Here is a 21,567-nt window from a genome sequence, read left to right on the forward strand (position 1 = left end):
ACCCTGCCCATGTAACTGTCTAACTGTTTTTTTTAAAAGGAAAAAATTGTACCTGCACCTACCACTGCCTCTGGCAGCTCATTCCAGATGCTATGTGTGAAGAAAGTTCCCCTCTGGTCTCTTTTGTATCTCTCCCCTCTCACCGTAAACCTATGCCCTCCAGTTCTAGCCCACTCTACCTTCGAGAAAAGATAGTGACTATCTACCTTATCAAGCAACCTCATTAGTTTATAGACCTCTATAAGTTCACTATGATCCCTCGTTCGAGACTCCCCACCATGGGAAACATTCTTTCTGAATCTACCTTGTCTAGTTCTGTTAGAGTTTCTATATGATCCCCTCTCACACTTCTAAACTCCAATGAATATAACCCTATCCAAGTTAGTCTCGCCTCATATGACAGTCTTGCCATCCCAGGAATCAGCCTGGTAAACCTTCGCTGCACTCCCTCCATAGCAAGAACATCCTTCCACAGATAACGACAGTCTTCCAATTCCTGGTATATACTTTTGCTGAGCACTGTGAAAAATCACTTTGAAAGACCTCCATTGTTCCTCAATTGTCCCACCACCAAGTCTTTGCTCTCAGTCTACCCTAGCCAACCCCTCCCTCATCCCATTATAGTCTCCGTTGTTTAAGCACAAGACACTGGTATTGGATTAACTTCTCACATTGCATCTGTACTCTAAATTCAACCATACCATTTCCAAGAGGATCCCTAACTATGAGATAATTAATTATTCCTGTCTCATTACACAAGACCAGATCTAGGACAGCTTGCTCCCTCGTAGGTTCCATTACATAATGTTTGAGGAAACTATTGTGGATATATTCTATGAACTTCTTCTCAAGGTTGCCCTGACCAACCTGGTTTGACCAATCGACATGTAGATTAAAATCTCCCAAGATAATTGCCTTACCATTTTTACATGCATCAGTTATTTCTTGTTTATTGCCCATCCCACCATGATGTTATTATTTGGTGGCCTATAAACTATGCCTATCAGTGACCTTTTCTCCTTACTATTTCTAATTTCCACCCAAATTGATTCAACCTTTTTCTCCACAGATGCTATATCATCTCTCACTACCGCCCAGTTATCATCCCGAAATATCAGTACTGCACCATCTCCCTTACCTTCCTGCCTGTCCTTCAGAATAGTCTGATACTCCTGGATATTTAACTCCCAGTTGTGACCACCCTGCATCCATGTCTCTGTAATGGCCTCTAAAGCATACTCATTTGCGATGATTTGTGCCCTCAATGCATTAATCTTGTTTCGAATACTACAAGCATTCAGATAAAGTGCCTTTATACTAGTTTTAATACCTTCTTTTTGAATCCTAACACCTCCGTTAATAACATCTCCTGAGTTCTTCCCTTGATCTTTTTTCATAACTTTCCGTATAATTGAACCCACCTTCCCACATGCTATCCTGCTGCTTTGCTTCCCATTAAACATTTTACTTCCCGTAGTGTCACTCTTCCCTTCCCCCCACTTGCTAGTTTAAAGTCCTGAGACCACCCTATTTATCACTAGGACATTGGCCCCAGATCGCTTCAGGTGGAGACCGTCCCAACGGTACAGATCCCTTCTGTTCCAATATCGATGTCAATGCCCCATGAAATGAAACCCCTCCTTCCCACACCACACCTTTAGCCATGTGTTTACTTCCCTAATTTTCTCCTCCCTACGCCAATTCGCACGTGGTTCGGGCAGTTACCCAGAGATTATGACCCTTGAGGATCTGTTTCTTTAATTTAGTTCCTAGTGCCTGATAATCCCCTAACAGGTCCTCTTTCCTAGTCTTGCCTAAGTTGGTTGTTCCAATGTGGACCACATCAACTGGATCCTCGCCCTCCAACTCCTATATCCTTTCAAGCCGGTCAGAGATGTCCCTCACTCTGGCACCGAGCAGGCAACATAGCATGTGGGACTTTCGATCCTGCTTACAAAGGGTGCTATCTATCCCCCTAATTATAGAATCCCCTATAACTCCCACTTGTCTTTCCCCCCCCCACCACTTTTTTAAAAATAGTATTTTATTGAGGTATTTGAAAAATTTTAGAACAATAACATAAACAATGACATCAACATGGTAAAATAAACATTTACCCCCCCCAGCCCAATCTTCACACACCTCAACCATACAACAACAATCCACCCACCCCCCTTGGAATACTGCATCTGCTGACATTTTAATTTCCCCCGAGAAAGTCGACGCACGGCTGCCACCTCCGGGTGAAACCTAACATTGACCCTCTTAAGGCAAACTTTATTTTCTCGAGACTGAGAAACCCAGCCATGTCACTAACCCAGGTCTCTACACTTGGGGGCTTCGAGTCCCTCCACATTAACAAGGTCCGTCTCCGGGCTACCAGGGAGGCAAAAGCCAAAGGCGTCCGCCTCTTTCGCTTGCTGAACTCCCGGATCTTCCGACATCGCCAAAGATCGCTACCTCCGGACTCGGCACCACCCGTGTTTTTAGTACCGTGGACATTGCCTTAGCAAAACCCTGCCAAAACCGTCTAAGCTTCGGGCATGCCCAAAACATGTGGACATGATTTACTGGGCTTCCTGCGCACCTTGCACACCCATCCTCAACCCCAAAGAACTTACTCATCCTAGCCGCTGTCATGTGTGCCCGGTTGTCTACCTTAAATTGTCTACCTGATGCATGGTGAGGTATTAACCCTGCTTAGGGCATCCACCCATAGCCCCACCTCTACCTCTCCTCCTAGCTCGTCCTCCCACTTGCCCGAACGCTCCTCCACCGGAGTATCCTCTGCCTCCGAAAGCTCCTGGTAAATATCCGATACCTCCCCCTCTCCCACCCAGGTACTGGAAACTACTCGATCCTGTATCCCCTGTGGTGGCAGCAGTGGAAAGGCCGGCACCTGGTTTTCTCAGGAAGTCGCACACCTGCAAATACCTAAACCTATTCCTGCTGGCAATTTAAATTTATCCTCCAAGGCTTTCAAGCTGGGAAAGCTCCCGTCTATAAATAGATCGCCCATCCTTCTAATTCCTGCCCTCTGCCAACTCTGGAACCCGCCATCTAGCCTACCCGGTACAAACCTGTGGTTATTATAAATCGGGGTCCAAATTGATGCTCCCTCCCCTCTCTTATATCTCTTCCATTGCACCCAGATTCTCAGAGCCGCCACTACCATCGGACTTGTGGAGTATCGGGCCGGCGAGAACGTCAGATGTGCCATTACCTGTGCTCCCAAACTGGGTGTCTTTACATGACAACGTCTCCATTCGCTCCCATGCCGACCCCTCCCCCACTACTCACCTCCCAATCATGGCTATATTAGCCGCTCAGTCGTAATTGCCAAAGTTCGGCAGCGCCAACCCACCCTACCCCCGACTGCGCTCCAGCAACACTTTCTTCACTCACGGGGTTTTACTCGCCCACAGAAAGCCCAAAATAATCTTATTCATCCGCTTGAAAAAGGCCTTAGGGATGAAGATGGGGAGGTTGCTCCCCCTACTTAAATGGCCTCCTGTACCATGGCGCAGTGGTCAGCTAGCTCATCCTCCCTACAGCCCTTTTCCTCATCCACACAGGGAGAAAATACTCCATACCTGTTGAACAAGGTTAAGCGCAGAGGGTCCTCCGCTCCGGAATTCAGGATCCCTCTACCTGCTTCAGTTGCAGTCACACCTTGCTGTCCCTGACCACTGACCGAATTTGAGGTACTTAACCAAAGGGTTGTGATTGCCTCCTGAAACAAAGTGTCCAGGTAATTCTTCCCCTCACGGATGTGCTGCTGTATTTGAAGCTCAGATTCCGGCTCATCAACTCTTGTAGCCATCTGAGATGGCCACCTGCAAGGACCACGGGAATTATGGCCAACTTAGGACTCAGACAGACACAGAACTGCTGTGTATTTGAAATGCAGGTAGCTAGACCTGATCGAAACCCCCGATCGTTTGCATTTTAATGACCCGTTCCCCATAACAATAGGACTCCAATCAAGAAACCAGTACACCTACAGACTGATCGGCGCCACTCCCTTTACTCAGAGAGCCCAACTGCCAAGGTCAATGACCGCTAAGGACCCGCCCAGCCACCAAGACATCCGCCCCTTTATTGGCCGAAATCAAAGGCAGTGAACAAAGCCTGTCGAATTATTGGGTCCAAGATTAAGGACCGCCCCAAAGAGCGCAAAACCCTAGAGGAATAAAAAGAGACACAGCCATGTGTTCTGCCTCTTTTGGACCCAGCCTGTGCCAGCCTTTTTTGGATCCAGCCCATGCCAGCCCAACTGCAGCATAACGACCAGACAGCCAAGTTCAAGACCAACGATCGCTACCTGACGGATGAGCCCAGCAGAGACAGAGCCACTTCTTCAAACCAGCCATGTGAGATCAAGATAAAGGCCTTATCAGTCTGCACAGCGCCGATCGCCCTGAAGCTAAGTATAGGTTATTGAAGCCGATAGGTGTAGTTTATCTTGTAGTATATTGTGCTTGCATGTCGAAGTAACCCTTGTGTGTAAATAAACCATCTTTGAACTTGAACTGACTAACTGGTTGTGTGGCCATTTGACCTATATACGGGAAAGACTTGTGGTTCACCGAGAGAAATAGAAATATCCACAGTATTGGCGACGATGTTGGGATGTAATATCATATCATAAATAGAGCCTCATCACATTGAAGAGGAACACCCTGAGCCGAAGTTCCTCGAGCAACCAACACTTGCTGCAGATGTGGCCACTGCAGATGATAATGGGATCTGCCAGCTCCCACATCATGCAGCTACAGCACATCACCTGCCCAGCCATCTTAATTTAGTTAATTAATTTGTTAATTAGTTTTGTACTGTTCTATTTCAAATTTGGCACAGATTTCCTACCAGCCAATCAGGTCACAGCTGTCGTGGAACGTCACCTTTTTAGTTCTTCTCAGCTCAGTGGAATCCACGAGGTTACTAACTTTATATTCACAAATATCCTGCTTTATAGTGATACGAAAACAATTGGGAAGCTTTATTTCTATGCAATATCACTTTTTATGAATTCCTCCAGCTATCAGCTTGTGCATGGGTTGTTTTTTAAACATTATGTTACGCTAACCCTTTTTTCTACAATAATAATAATCTTTGTCACAAGTAGGCTTACATTAACACTGCAATTAAGTTACTGTAAAACGCCCCTAGTTGCCACATTCCGGTGCCTGTTTGGGTACACTGAGGGAGAATTCAGAATGTCGAAATTACCTAACAGCACGTCTTTCGGGACTTGTGGGAGAAACCGGAGCACCCGGAGGAAACCCACGCAGACACGGGGAGAATGTGTAGACTCCACACAGATAGTGAACCAAGACAGGAATCGCACCTGAGACCCTGGAGTTGTGAAGCAACAGTGCTGCCCTCTGTGCTACCGTGCTGTCTTTGTCTCTGCAGCCCTACTATTTTTCACCTTTGGGCTAATTTTCAGCATTCTCTCCTAAAAGCAATTTAATTGTGGGGGGTGCCTGCAGCAAATCATCTCAGGCTCAATCCAAAAGGTGTTCCATCAGCATTATCTTCAGGCTCCTCCATCTTCTCGTACGTAATTGCCTTACTGAGGTCTATGGCCATCCTTCTGATGAAGTTCCCTGGTAATGCTTCACTCTCGAGCAAAGTTGTGTAGTAAGCAGATGTGGAAAATTATGGCCTTCAGTGAGAGAGTATGGTTTCACGAATGCGAGTCATGCTCTTGTGCTTTGATGATGTATGTCAGCAAACTATTCCATTATAGGGACAGACATGTCGAAGCCAATCCTGGCCTCACTCAATCACCGCAAGTCAACGCTTTAAGCTGGATGTCAATTAGGAGCAGCCATCCGGGCTAATTTTTCTTCTTCTGAAGCCAAAGAGAAAAACTCAGCCAATTTATCAGCTAATTCACACAAGAGATGGAACTGAACATTTGCTCCAGTTTTTACTCACAGAAAGTAGAGATGTTTGGCAAGTCGGTAAAACCTGAACTTTTCGTCATCACCTTAATTTGTAACTTGTTAAAATAACACACAGTTGAATTCTATTGTATTTATCCATTATAATTTCCACAATTTTGTATCTGCCAACAGCCGCCCTTGGTTTTGGAGAGTGCTCTGATATGGGCAATACGGTGGCACAGTGGTTCGCACTGCTGCCTCACAGCTCTAGGGTCCCGGGTTCAATTGCAGCCTCGAGTGACTGTCTGCATGGAGTTTGCCCTTTCTCCCCGTGTCTGTGTGGGTTTCCTCCGGGTACTCTGGTTTCCTCCTGCAGTCCAAAGATGTACAGGTTGGGTGGATTGGCCATGCTAAATTGCCCCTTAGTGGCAAAGGGTTAGGTGGGGTTATTGGGATAGAGTGGAAGTGTGGGTTTAAGTAGGGTGCTCTTTCCAAGGACTAGTTTATCATTCTGATTTGCTTGTCGCTTCCGAATAATTTCCCTCAGTAATAGTATTGTCTGCAGTTGCAGGCCGGACAAGCCGAGAATATACAGCTCACTGACATCGTGAAAATCATAAATTTTAATCCAAACACAAACTGACGACAAACCTCACCATCAATTGATTGGCTTCCCATATCATAGCTTTATATCATAATTTTTTGTATAACTGACTGTTTCACAGTATCTTCCATGCTTAGGCATTTTCAAACAACAGTTACTACAGTTTTTACAATAGTTGAACCTCCTAAGGTGCTCCACAGGAACATTATTTTTAAAACGGTTTTCTGAGAGCTACAGTTAATCTGTAGCCAGTGTGAAGTCACATAGTATGAGACTGTGTCCTCGAATAGATTCGCACCACTTGCCAAAATTTGCCTCACACTTGATTTGATGACCTCAGATTGCCATTGGTGCGATGAAAAATCCTGATTATATCCATGCCGAAATATGTTCTCACATGAAATTGCATTAGTTAGCACAAGTGTCAGCCTTCTGAAAATCAATCCAAAGTGGGCAATATACAGTGGTCATGCCATGAGGGAACAGTGCGAACTGTGCACAAATCCCCCGTGTCTTAGTCCAGTAATAGGGTAAAGGAAGGATCACCACTCAGTGCAGATACTCGGATCACAAATATTGTCGCATCACACACTACAGGTAAGCAGCAAGCAGTTGGTACAAGTGAGGATGGAGTTTTAGGCCATTTGGAACGGACATTGACGTCATTTGGGGCGTGCCACCACATTACCAGAGGGCAGGGCGTGACATGGGGTCCCGCACAGAGCGAGGGTGCAGGGCCCCCAAAAGTATACGTCCGTCTGTGATCTCGGTTGATGATATAAAACAGCCTGCATTGGATTAGTCAGTCCACCCATTCTACACTGCACCTGGCATTTAATTCCACTGACTCTAATGGAACTGAATATCAGGCGTTGCGTATTACAGGGGTACGATTGGATAAGGTGCATTTTGCATTACAGCCCAAGATGAAATCGGACTCTAGTAAATTTAAGTTTAAAATACTTAAAATTATTAGGCCTTCATTTCCCCATTAAAACTCTTCAGGAATGACACAGAACCAAAGCCACTGCCATGAAAATTTGTTTTACAGGAAGTATGAATCTTTGCCATGGCTTTAGTTCAACTCCACCATCAATGGGACACTAGCGGCCTGAACTTTGGTGGGGGTGAAGGACATTTAACATTACACCCTGTTTAACTTTGTCACACTGACATTAGCAACAGTCCAATGATCCTTTTATCAAAGTCCTAGCTTTTGGCTATAGGAGATGAAAAACAAATGAGACAACGCTATTATCTCTTCAAAGGCTTGAAATAAGCTCGGTGAGTGATTTTAAAGATTGCCACATCCACCATTCCCCCCCACCCCCCTTCAACCCCCATGCCAAATTTAACTGCTACCCTCTGAAGCAGATGCCACCTGCAACCTAAAATTGCTTAATCTGCTAATACAGGCCAGCACTGCTGTATCCTCGTAGACAACATCCAGCATCTACCCAACAGCTGTAAACGCAGTCATGAATCTCAACATTTGGACATCTATGCATGCAACTTAGAGGAAAGAATGTCACAGTGCTTATAGGAAAACAGAAGCAGGGGTGGGTCATTCAGCTTCTCCTGCCTGTTCTGCCATTCAATTAGTAGATGGCTGACCAGTACCTCAACTCCATTTACTCGGCTCTGCTCCATATCGCTCAATACCCTTCCCAAAGAAGAAACTTTAAAAACGGTCAGTGTGAGTAAAGAAATAGGAAAACATAATCTGCCATACCTGTCTAAAAGCAAAATACTGCAGAGACTGGATATCAGAAATAATAAACTGCTGGAAAAACTTAGCAGGTCTAGCAGCATTGGTGGAGAGAAGAGTCATATGGACTCCGAACGTCAACTCTGTTTTTCTCTCCACAGATGCTGCCAGACCTGCTGAGTTTTTCCAGCATTTTGTGACTTTATTTCAACCATACCTGTGGTTCAGTCACAGAAGAGACACTGCTTCAGACACCCTAAAATTTAACCACCTTCATACCAGCTGGGCCATTCTTTGCACCTTGTTGAATTAACTTTTGCAAAGTTGATGACTTCCGGTGACGGCGGGCGGGAGGCGGCTGCACAATGGAGGGCTCCCGGTCAGCAACGGCATTTTCAGGGCTTTAAGCCGGTCCCAGGGTCCGCGGAGGCGGCAGAAGAAGGGAGAAGGCACGGAGGAGGCACAGTGAAGACACAGGAGGAAAAAAGGCACAGAGAAAAATGTCGAGGGTGAGCAAAAAAACAGCCGAAAAAAAAAACAGCTGGAGGTCCGTCGGGGAGTGGAAAGGTCACCGCGGGGTCACCAGGAAAAATGGAGGCTGGAGCACCAGGGAAGGCCGCACTGCTTACGGCTGAAGAAATAACTACGGTGATGGCTGCGGAATTTGAAAAGCAGTTGGCGCAGATTGCGAAATGCATGGAGACGGTGAGGAAGGAGATGAGGGAGGTTTTGAGTGTGCTGGTGGAGGAGGCGGTTTCCCCAGTGAGGACGGAGGTGGCGAGCGCAGTGGCGGAGGTGCGAGAGCAAGGGGAGGCGCTGAAGGAAGTGGAGGAGACGTTATTGCAGCACGGTGATCAACTTGCCTCGATGGGGAAAGAGATGCGGAAGGTGATGGATACTAACAAGGATCTGCGAGGAAAAATGGAAGACCTGGAAAATATATCCAGGCGATAGAATTGAGGATTGTGGGGCTGCCCGAAGGAGTTGAAGGACCGAAGCCGACTGAGTACTTTGCCGCGATGCTGGCAAAACTATTGGGGGAGGGGGAGGATCCCTCCCGATATGAACTGGATAGGGCTCATCGGTCGTGGAGGCCTATACCAAAGGCGAGTGAGCCGCCAAGGGCAGTGACTCTGTGCTTCCGTAGGTACAGGGTGAAGGAGAAGGTCCTGAGATGGGCCAAGCAGAAGCGGGTGGTGCAGTGGGCTGGAGCTGGTATACGTGTATACCAGGACTTTACGGTGGAGCTGGCAAGGAGGCGGGCTGCCTTCAACCGGGTGAAGAGGGCACTGTACATTAGCAAGGTGCGGTGCGGCATTGTATATCCAGCGAAGCTGAGGGTGACTTACAAGCTCAGGGACTTTTATTTTGGAATGGCGGAAGCAGCGGAGGAGTTTGCAAAGGCAGAAGGACTGTGGCAGAACTGACAAATTGAGGAATGGCCATGTGCCGATGTAACCTCATGACTGTATTTTCTTCTTTTTTGTATCACTGTGCGCGGGTGTAGAGATTAAAGGAGCCAATGTGGTATATATTTGGACAAGTGAAGGGACGGGACTTTCACTCAAAATGAGAGTTCTTTGGGGTGTAGGTGGATATGCGGGTTTTGTGTGCTAAAAGGGGATCTTTGGGATTTCCTGTGGCCGGGCAAGTGGGAAAGGACCCGGGCGGGGGCCTCCACGCTGGCCGGTTTAAGCCGGCCAGTGAACGGGAGTGAGGTGGGGGGAGGGGCTGCGGCCATCGGAGCCTGGCAGAACAGGGTCCGAGTGGTCTAGCCGGGGTGGAAAGTTGAGGGGAAGGAACCGAGGTTGGGAGGAGGAGTTTTACAAGAGGCAGTGGACAGGAGGAGCTGGAGACCTGCGGTGGGGGGGGGGGGGGGGGGGGGGGGAGAGCTGTGTAAGATTAAGGGTGACTACGGGTAATCCCCGTTTCCTTTTTGCCATTTGTTTGTGTAAACGTGCGGGTTGAGGTTTGGGGGTTGGTGGGTAGATGGGATCGTTGTTATTATGGGGACTGACATATCTTGCTGATTATTGTTTATTGTTGATGGATGTAAATGTGGGAGAAAATGTGAAAAAGGAGGAGAATTTTTTAAAAAATCTTTTTTAAAAAAAACTTTTGCAAAGTTAAGTTTCAATCCTCAGAAAGATACTTGAATGGAATGGTGTTTCAAACGTTTTACAGATTAACTATCAGATCATATAATTGAAAATAATTCTGAAACCTTGCCACAAATGGATACAATGCCATTAACGCACAATTCAAGAAAATTACTTTTACTCAAATAACGCGAGCTTGACAAATATCAAGGGTAGGAGAAAAAGAACTGCTGCTACATCAAGTTGAGGGATCAGGTTACATTAGGGGCATTGTGTGGTCCAGTGTATGTTAAGTTTCTCTCACAATATCCTATCAAGTTTGACTTTTACAGTATATAGAGGGTAACTAACAGAAATTAGGGGAATTTATGAGAAAAAAATAATTGCCTTCACCAGAAATAACGTCATAGACGTTTACAGCACAGAAATAAGTCCTTTGGCTCATTGTGTCTGAATTGGCCATTAAATACGGATCTATTTGAATCCCATGTTCCAGCACTTGGTCTGTAGCGTTGTATGCTATGGCATTTCAAGTGTTCATCTAAATGCTTCTTAAATGTTGTGAGGGTTCCCGCCTCCTCCACCCTTTCAGGCAGTGAGTTCCAGATTCCCACCACTCGCTGGATGAAAAAGCTTTTCATCAAATCCCCTCTAAACCTCCTGCCCCTTATATTAAATCTTTTCCCTCCAGTAGAAGGGTCATTTACTGGGAGAAAAGTTTCTTCCTAACTACCCTAGCTATGTCCCTCATAATTCTGTACACCTCAATGAGAACTGCTTACAGTATTCTAGTTGTGGCCTAACGAGCGTTTTACACAGCTCTATCATAAGGTCCCTGATCTTATATTCTATGCCTTGGCTAATAAAGGGAAGTATCCCATAATACTAGTTGAGGCCCAATCAGCGATTCATAAAAAGAATCAAGTGTAACTTTCTTTTCTAATCGTTTCACTTTTTATTATAATAACAACAGTGATCAACTCTTAATCAAAGGTCTCATATACCTTTTCCTTTTAGCAGTTTTACTAACTTGTCTTGCCACCTTCAAAGATTTGTATCAGTTCCATATAATTAACCAGAATATAAAGCCTCTAACAGAGCTTCAGAACAGCATTGCATCGAGGCTCATTCAGCTCAGTCCAGAAGTGCACGCTCTACAACACCAAGCCCAAATATGACCGCATAACGGGACCTTTTCAATTGTTATATCATTGGTAAGCTACCAGCTGTATCCCAAAAGAGACTAGATGATTCAGTACCACCAACAGTCTGTGCTCCAATAAGAGTACCAGTAGCCTGGAAGCACAAGGTAATTGATAAGTGCCATCGGATGACAGCACGAGGTGTCATAGCTCCCATGGATAAGGCCACGGAATGGGTTTCAGCAATGGGGCCACAGTAAAAAAAAACGGATGGTCCAGTCAGGATATGTATTGACCCAGTGCAATTGGACAAAGCACTACTCAGACCACATCACCCGATGAAGAAAGTGGAACAGATGATGGCAGACATGCCAAATGTCAAGCTGTTCAGTTTTCACTTTGTAATAAATGGGTTCTGGTTAGATTAGAAATCCTCAAAACTAACCATATTCATGTCTCCGATAGACAGATATAGTTTTCTTCGTATGCCGTGTAGGATCTCCAGGGCAGTGAGGGTTTCCAGCGGTGCATGGAGCAACTCCTTGCAGGCCAACCTTGCAAGATAATTGTTGATGACATCCTTGTTTAGGGTCATACTATGCAAGAAAATGATGCACATCTTTGCCTTGTCCTTGACGGAATCAGGTTCAAATAAAGCTGAACCCTAAAAAATGCAGATTGAGGGTCACCCAGGTGTCTTACCTGGGTCATTTACTCACAGACTATGGTGTAAAGCCTGATCTGGACAAGACAAGGGCTATACGACAAATGTCCATTTCCATGGGCAAGCACATTTTACAGCACTTTCTTGGTATAACAAATTATCTTTCGAAGTTCATTCCATGTTATAGTGAGTTCAGTGGATCTCTTCATCAACTTCTCCATCAGGACAACAGACTCACACAAATGCTCCCAGCCTCACTGGTATTGCAATAATTTGATGTTCGAACACCCGTATTTTTATTGGTAAACACCCCCAGCACAGACTTGGTGCAGTCTGCAACCAGAAAATAACTACTTGCTCGAGGCTTTGCCAATCAGGAATGTCATGATTTCATATATGACCGACCTGCAATGCTTGAAACTCATCACCAACTGTTAATAACTATTCTAAAGAAGCCTCTCTAAACTGCGTCTGCACGACTGCAACACATGATGAATTTGCAACCTTACAACCTCAGCATCGTCTACAAACATGGCAATGAGCTGTACTTTGGCAATTCGCTCTCCAGAGCCTTCTGACCCACCACAGATCAGGCAGGTCATGCGGAAGACGTAGACATTATGGCAATAGAGCTGTTGGCCGCGATCTACAGGCCTCATCGGGCCCGACTCGGGATGCGATGATGCGTTAAGTCTCGGAAGAGTCCCGTGAGAGCCAACGAGGTCCCGCAAGGTGTCGCAATCTGGATCCCGCCCACAATGCGCAGGATCCAGATTTGCATATTTGAGTGTACAGTGAGGCTCACTTGAATATGTTTGCACTGGAGTTTTCCAAGCCGTGGGATCGAGCACCCATGCCTCGGAAACCCCAAGCCATTTAGCACTGGTCTCCATCAACGTGGACCAGGCATACCGATACTTGGTGGGTTTAATAGCGGGTTTGTCTTGGCACTGCCAGCGCACGAACCACTCAGCTAAACATGCCCAACACGGGACTATATTTCATTTCCACCAAATCGCGCCCGTTGTCTTCTCGTCAAATTCAGGGACTCAAACAAACTTTACAGGCGGACATCACATGCAGTCAACTGCACAACGTCATCATGAGGAGCTGGCCAGAATCCTCAAGAGAGCTTCCCCATGAACTCTGCACATTCTTTGCCATCAGAGATGAACTGGCCATACCGGATGGATAAATACTGTGTGGCCAGCGATCCGTCACCCTACGGCCCTCCAGAAGTACTACACACAGCTTCACCAGGGGCCCCAGGTTGGAAGCAACCAGACACCGGGCTAAAGAATCATGCTACTGGCCTCCATATTCGCAGAGTTGGAAAGGGAAAATTCCAGTTGCGCACCATGCAATGCACATATGCTGCATCAAGCGAAGGAACCACCACATTTACTCGAGGTCCCGGACCTCCCATGGTCATTCACAGCAGTCAACATTTCCCAGTGGAACGGTAAATAACATTTAGTCTTAGTTGATTCATATTCTGGGTGGTTTAAACTTGAATGCCTGCCAAACATGACGCGTAAAACACTATCATCAAAACTTAAGAGATACTTTGCCACATAAGTCATCCCACAAAGTCTCATGACAGGCAATGCTCGTCAACTCATCTCTGTAGAATTTCACAACTTCGCATGCACAGGGACTTTGAGCAAATCACGAGCAGCCCCTATAGAACGGGCTGTTCTCTCAGAACATGAATGCTGTTTGTAGCTGTAAATTTAGAAGTTGCTGATTTAAGGAACGCACAGATTTCTACACAAAGAAAACGCACAAGAGTCACTGTCTCCTCAAAAATTTCAACAGCTGCAGTATCCTCTCCAGAGGAGTGTGAGAGAGGAGGACACCAGAACATGCAGCACGGCTAGAGGAGAGTGCGAGGGGAGGACACCAGGACAGACAGCAGCAGCTAGGGGAGAGTGCGAGGGGAGGACACCAGGACAGACAGACAGCAGCAGCTAGGGGAGAGTGCGAGGGGAGGACACCAGGACAGACAGTCAGCAGCAGCTAGGGGAGAGTGCGAGGGGAGGACACCAGGACAGACAGACAGCAGCAGCTAGGGGAGAGTGCGAGGGGAGGACACCAGGACAGACAGACAGCAGCAGCTAGGGGAGAGTGCGAGGGGAGGACACCAGGACAGACAGTCAGCAGCAGCTAGACATGACTGCGATAGGACACCAGGACAGACAACAGCAGCTAGACGAGAGTGCGATAGGACACCAGGACAGACAGTCAGCAGCAGCTAGACGAGAGTGCAATAGGAGGACACCAGGACAGACAGTCAGCAGCAGCTAGACGAGAGTGCGAAGGGAGGACACCAGGACAGACAGACAGCAGCAGCTAGACGAGAGTGCGAAGGGAGGACACCATGACAGACAGTCAGCAGCAGCTAGACGCGAGTGCGGTAGAACACCAGGATAGACAGACAGCAGCACCTAGAGGAGACTGTCAGAGGAAGATACTGGGTCAGACAGACAGCAGCACCTAGAGGACAGTATGAGAGGAAGATACTGGGTCAGACAGACAGCAGCACCCAGAGGAGAGTGTGAGAGGAAGACAGTAGGTCTGACTGTCGGCCGCACCTCGAGGCGAGTGTTGGATTGGATTTTGTTTATTGTCACGTGTTCCGAGGTACAGTGAAAAGTATTTTTCTGCGAGCAGCTCAACAGATCATTAAGTACATGAAAAGAAAAGAAAATGTTCACAACTCTCTGAAGTTTCTTGCGGTCTTGAGCCGAGCAGTTGCCATACCAGGCTGTGATGCAGCTAGATTGGATGCTTTCTATGATGCTTTCTAGTGTGAGAGAAAGACACCAGGTCATACAGACAGCAGCTCCTAGAGGAGAGTGTGAGGGGAGGACACTGGGTCAGACAGACAGCAGCACCTAGAGGAGAGTGTGAGAGGAGGACACTGGGTCAGACAGACAGCAGCACCTAGAGGAGTGTGAGAGAGGAGGACACTGGGTCAGACAGACAGCAGCACCTAGAGGAGAGTGTGAGAGGAGGACACTGGGTCAGACAGACAGCAGCTCCTGGAGGAGAGTGAGAGGGGAGGACACTGGGTCAGATAGACAGCAGCACCTAGAGGAGAGTGTGAGAGGAGGACACTGGGTCAGACAGACAGCAGCTCCTAGAGGAGAGTGAGAGGGGAGGACACTGGGTCAGATAGACAGCAGCTCCTAGAGGAGTGTGAGAGAGGAGGACACTGGGTCAGACAGACAGCAGCACCTAGAGGAGAGTGTGAGAGGAGGACACTGGGTCAGACAGACAGCAGCACCTAGAGGAGAGTGTGAGAGGAGGACACTGGGTCAGACAGACAGCAGCACCTAGAGGAGAGTGTGAGAGGAGGACACTGGGTCAGACAGACAGCAGCACCTAGAGAAGAGTGTGAGAGGAGGACACTGGGTCAGACAGACAGCAGCACCTAGAGGAGAGTGTGAGAGGAGGACACTGGGTCAGACAGACAGCAGCTCCTTGAGGAGAGTGTGAGAGCAGGACACTGGGTCAGACAGACAGCAACACCTAGAGGAGAGTACGATAAGAGGACACCGGGACAGACAGACAATCAGCAGCACCTAGGAGAGAGTGCAAGAGGAGGGCACCAGCACAGACAATCGAAGAACAAAGAACAACAGGAACAGGCCCTTCGGCCCTCCAAGCCTGCGCCGGCCATGGTACCTGCCAAAACTAAAACCGTCTGCACTTACGGAGTCCGTATCCTTCCATTCCCACTTTATTCATATATTTGTCTAGATGCCCCTTAAATGCCGCTAAAATACCTGCTCCCACCACCTCCCCAGGCAGCACGGTCCATATATTTACCACCCTCTGTGTAAAAAAATTTGCCTTGCACATCGGTTCTAAACTTTTTCCCATGCACTTTAAACCAATGTCCCCTAGTACTCGAATCTCCTACCCTAGGAAAGAGCATCTGACTATCCACTCTGTCCATGCCACTCAATCTTGTAGACCTCTATCAGGTGCCTCTTAACATCCAACGTTCCAGTGAGAACAGACCGAGTTTATCGAACCTCTCCTCATAGTTAATGCCATCTATACCAGGCAACATGTAGTAAACCGCTTCTGTACCCTCTCCAAAGCAACAACATCCTTCTGGGAGTGTGGCGACCAGAATTGTACACAATATTGCAAATGAGGCCCAACTAAGGTCCTGTACAGTTGCAACATGACTTGCCAATTTTAATATTCAATGGCCTGACCGATGAAGGCCAGCATGCTGTATGCCTTCTTGACCACCTTATCCACATGCGTTGCCACTTTCAGTGATAGGTGGACATGCACGCCCAGATCTCTAAGCCTGTCAGTACTCACAAGAGTTCTACCATTTATTGTGCAATTCCTACATGCATTGGATCTTCCAAAGTGCATTACCTCACATTTGTCCAGATTAAACTCAATCTGCCATTTCTCCGCCCAAGACTCCATTCAGTTTATATCCTGCTGTATCCTCTGACAATCCTCTTCACTATCCGCAACTCCACCAATTATTGAGTCGTCTGCGAACGTGCTAATCAGACCAGCTACATTTTCTTCCAAGTCATTTATATACACCACGAACAAAGGGCCCAGAACTGATCCATGTGGAATGCCACGAGTCATAGCCTTCTACTCAGAAAAGCACCCTTCTACTGCTACCCTGTCTTCTGTGCCCAAGCCAGTTCTATACTCAACTTGCCAGGTCTCCACTGATCCCATGTGACTTCACCTTTTGTACCAATCTACCATGGCTTTACTGAAGTCCATGTATACGACAACTACTGCCTTTCCCTCATCTATCAGCTTTGTCACTTCCCTCGAAAAACTCAATCAAATTAGTGAGGCACGACCTCCCCTTCAGAAAACCATGCTATCCATCACTAATAAGTCCATTTGTTTCCAAATGTGAGTAAATCCTATCTCCAAGAATCTTTTCCAATAATTTCCCTACTACTGACATAAGGCTCACCAGCCTATAACTTCCTGGGTTATTCCTGCTGCACTTCTAAAACAATGGAACAACATTGGCAGTCCTCTGGAACTTCACCTGTAGCCAATGAGGATACAACGATTACTGTCAAGGCCCCAGCAATTTCCTCCCTTGCCTCCCTCCGTATTCTGGGGTAGATCCCAACAGGCCCTGGAGATTTATCTACTTTAATGCTTTTTAAGATGCCAAATACCTCTTTATTAAGATCAACATGACTCAGAATATCTACATACTCTGCCATATACTCCTTCTCTTTGGTGAATTCCGGGGCAAAGTATTTGTTTAGTATCTCTCCCATTTCTTCTGGTTCCATACATAGATTCCCACCAATATCCTTGAATGGACCAACCCTTTCTCTGGCTACCCTCTTGCTCTTTACATATGTATAAAACGCCTTAGGATTTTCCTTAATCCTGTTTGTCAACGATATTTCATGACGCCTTTTAGCCTTCTTAACTCCTACCTTAAGTTCCTTTGCGCAGGTCAAGGAGACACAGCCGGAGTGAGACACATCCAGAGTGGGAATTGGAACTTGGTAATTTGGTGCAGTGAGGTAATTCGATGCAGAGTGGGAGAAGGTGCTTTTCCCCTACTGTTTTGTTCTCTTTCTTCTGGCCTGTAACTGTTAATCTGCAGGGAGAGAACCAGAGAGCATCCTGGGAAGGTAAGTGATTTTTATTTTTATTACCTTCTCAAATTGTGTGTGTGTGTGGGGGGGGGGGGGGGGGGGGTGGGAAGAGAACTGAAGTGACATCACAGTAAAGCTGATTGGCTGATTGGGAATCTACACTAAATTTAAAAATTGTTAAACTAATTAAACATAATTACTTAATTATAATTTAGAGGGGTATCTAAGCCAGAGATCGTAGATTACTGTATTTAGCTTTCACATTTATAGTAGAAATCTAGTGCGAGGAAACATATAGTTAACAGCAACGTTTTTTTTTTTATTTTTAAATTTTTTAAAATTTAATTTACTAATTAATTAACACAACGTCAATTAGAGGGGTGCAGTACTCTGACTGTGAGATGTGGCAGTTCCAGGAGGCTTCCAGCGTCCCGGGTGGCTTCATCTGCAGAAAGTGCACCCAACTAGAGCTCCTCACAGACCGCATGGTTCGGTTGGAGCAGCAGTTGGATGCACTTAGGAGCATGCAGGTGGCGGAAAGCGTCATAGATAGCAGTTACATAAATGTGGTCACAACCAAGGTGCAGGCAGAGAAATGGGTGACCACCAGAAGGGGCAGACATTCAGTGTAGGAATCCTGTGGTTGTCCCCCTCTCGAACAGGTATACCCATTGGATACTGTCAGGGGAGAGAGCCTATTAGGGGAAAACAGCAGCAGCCAGAGCAGTGGCACCACGGCTGGCTCTGATGTTCAGGAGGGAGGGTCAAAGCGCAGAAGAGCAATAGTCATAGGGGACTCTATAGTCAGGGGCACAGATAGGCACTTCTGTGGATGTGAAAGAGACTCCAGGATGGTATGTTGCCTCCCTGGTGCCAGGATGTCTCAGAACGGGTAGCGGGCATCCTGAAGGGGGAGGGCAAACAAGCAGAGGTCGTTGCACATATTGGTACCAACGACATAGGCAGGAAGGGGCATGAGGTCCTGCAGCAGGAGTTCAGGGAGCTAGGCAAAAAGTTAAAAGACAAGACCTCTAGGGTTGTAATCTCGGGATTACTCCCTCTGCCACGTGCCAGCGAGGCTAGAAATAGGAAGATAGAGCAGCTAAACACGTGGCTAAACAGCTGGTGCAGGAGGGAGGGTTTCCGTTATCTGGACCACTGGGAGCTCTTCTGGGGCAGGTGTGACCTGTATAAGGACGGGTTGCATCTAAACTGGAGAGGCATAAATATCCTGGCCGCGAGGTTTGCTAGTATCACATGGGAGAGTTTAAACTAGTATGGCATGGGGGTGGGTACTGGAGCAATAGGTCAAAAGGTGAAAGCATTGAGGGAGAACTAGGGAAAGGGCCAGTATGGCTCTGAGGAAGTGCAGACAGGGAGATGTTGCTGAAAACAGCAGGTCTGGTGACCTGAAGTGCATATGTTTTAATGCAAGAAGTATTGCGGGTAAGACAGATGAGCATAGAGCTTGGATTAGTACTTGGAACTATGATGGTGTTGCCATTTCAGAGACCTGGTTGATGGAAGGACAGGATTGGCAGCTAAACGTTCCAGGATTTAGATGTTTCAGGCGGGAGAGAGGGGGATGTAAAAGGGGTGTCAGAGTTACGCTACTGGTTAGGGAGAATATCACAGCTGTACTACAGCAGGACACCTCAGAGGGCAGCGAGGCTGTATGGTTAGAGATCAGGAATAAGAAGGGTGCATTCACAATGTTGGGGGTTTACTACAGGCCTCCCAACAGCCAGCGGGAGATAGAGGGGCAGAAAGGTAGACAGATTTTGGAAACGAGTAAATACAACAGGGTTGTTGTGATGGGAGACTTCAACTTCCCCAATATTGACTGGGACTCACTTTGTGTTAGGGGCTTAGACGGGGCAGAGTTTGTAAGGAGCATCCAGGAGGGCTTCTTAAAACAATATGTAGATAGTCCAACTAGGGAAGGGGCTGTACTGGACCTGGTATTAGGGAATGAGCCCGGCCAGGTGGTAGAAGTTTCAGTAGGGGAGCATTTTGGGAACAGTGACCACAACTCTGTAAGTTTTAAAGTGCTGGTGGACAAGGATAAGCGTGGTCCTAGGGTGAATGTGCTAAATTGGGGGAAGGCTAATTATAACAATATTAGGCAGGAACTGAAAAACATAGATTGGGGACAGATGTTTGAGGGTAAATCAACTTCTACACGTGGGATGCTTTCAAATGTCAGTTGAAAGGAATTCAGGACCGGCGGAAGAGGGATAAATACAGCAAATTTCAGGAACCTTGGATAAAGAGAGATATTGTAGGCCTCGTCAAAAAGAAAAAGGAGGCATTTGTCAGGGCTAGAAGGCTAGGAACAGACGAAGCCTGTGCGGAATATAAGGAAAGTAGGAAGGAACTTAAGCAAGGAGTCAGGAGGGCTTTTAGGGGTCACGAAAAGTCATTGGAAATAGGGTTAAGGAAAATCCCAAGGCTTTCTACACGTACATAAAAAGCAAGAGGGTAGACAGGGAAAGGGTTGGCCCACTGAAGGATAGGCAAGGGAATCTATGTGTGAAGCCAGAGGAAATGGGCGAGGTAACTAAATGAATACTTTGCATCAGTATTCACCAAAGAGAAGGAATTGGTGGATGTTGAATCTGGAAAAGGGTGTGTAGATAGCCTGGGTCACATTGAGATCCAAAAAGACGAGGTGTTGGGCATCTTGAAAAATATTAAGGCAGATAAGTCCCCAGGGCCTGATGGGATCTACCCCAGAATACTGAAGGAGGCGAGAGAGGAAATTGCTGAGGCCTTGACAGAAATCTTTGGATCCTCACTGTCTTCAGGTGATGTCCCGGAGGACTGGAGAATAGCTGATGTTGTTCCTTTGTTGAAGAAGGGTAGCAAGGATAATCCAAGCTCTTTAAGTTCATCTGTCTTACCTGAAATACTCCTCGCATTGAAACTAATGCACTTCAGCCCACAAGCCCCACTGCATTGAGAAACCACTCCCTGCCTGCTCTTCCTCTTAATCTTACTGGCCTTAGTCTGTAACTCTCCCTCAGTTCTCTATTCTGCTGACCTACTGCTCTGGTTCCCATCCCCCTGCCATACCAGGCAGTTCAATCTGTTTCTCTGCCTTCCAATTTTCTCCTTACTGACTTTTGTTTCTAAATCCTCTTTACTACCCTCTGACCTCCTGCATTGGTTCCCATTCCCCTGCCACATTAGTTTAAACCCTCCCCAACAGCGCTGGAAAACAGACCCCCTTGGACATTGGTTCCAGTCCTACCCAGGTGTAGACTGTCTGATTTGTAATGGTCCCACCTCTCCCAGAACCGGTTCCAATGTCCCCAGAATCCATCCCTCTTGTACCATCTCTCAAGCCACGTATTCATCCTGTCTATCCTGTCATTCCTACTCTGACCAGCACGTGGCATTGGTAGCAATCCTGAGATTACTACTTTGAAGTCCTACTTTTTAGTTTATCTCCTAACTCCCTAAATTTAGCATGTAGGACATCATCACGTTTCTTACCTATATCGTTGGTGCCTAAATGCACCACGACAGCTGGCTGTTTACTCTCCCTCTTTAGAATGTCCTGCAGCCGCTCTGAGACATCCAGGCCCCTTGCACCCGGAGGCAACATACGTTCCTGGAGTCTCGTTTGAACATAGAACATACGGTGCAGAAGGAGGCCATTCGGCCCATCGAGTCTGCACCGACCCACTTTAAGCCCTCACTTCCACACTATCCCTGTAACCCAATAACCCCGCCTAATCATTTTGGACACTAAGGGCAATTTCAGCATGTCCAATCCATCTAACCTGCACGTCTTGGGACTGTGGGAGAAAATCAGAGCACCTGG

General features: G+C 46.9%; 1 protein-coding gene across 1 annotated transcript in view; it reads right to left on the bottom strand.

The window, feature by feature from the left end:
• Positions 1-21,567, bottom strand: part of mtap (methylthioadenosine phosphorylase) — a 253,472-nt gene that overhangs the window by 189,281 nt on the left and 42,624 nt on the right. The gene's annotated exons all lie outside the window — the stretch shown is intronic.

The sequence above is a fragment of the Scyliorhinus torazame genome, chromosome 9, assembly GCF_047496885.1.
Source record: "Scyliorhinus torazame isolate Kashiwa2021f chromosome 9, sScyTor2.1, whole genome shotgun sequence".
NCBI classification, from domain to species: Eukaryota; Metazoa; Chordata; class Chondrichthyes; order Carcharhiniformes; family Scyliorhinidae; genus Scyliorhinus; species Scyliorhinus torazame.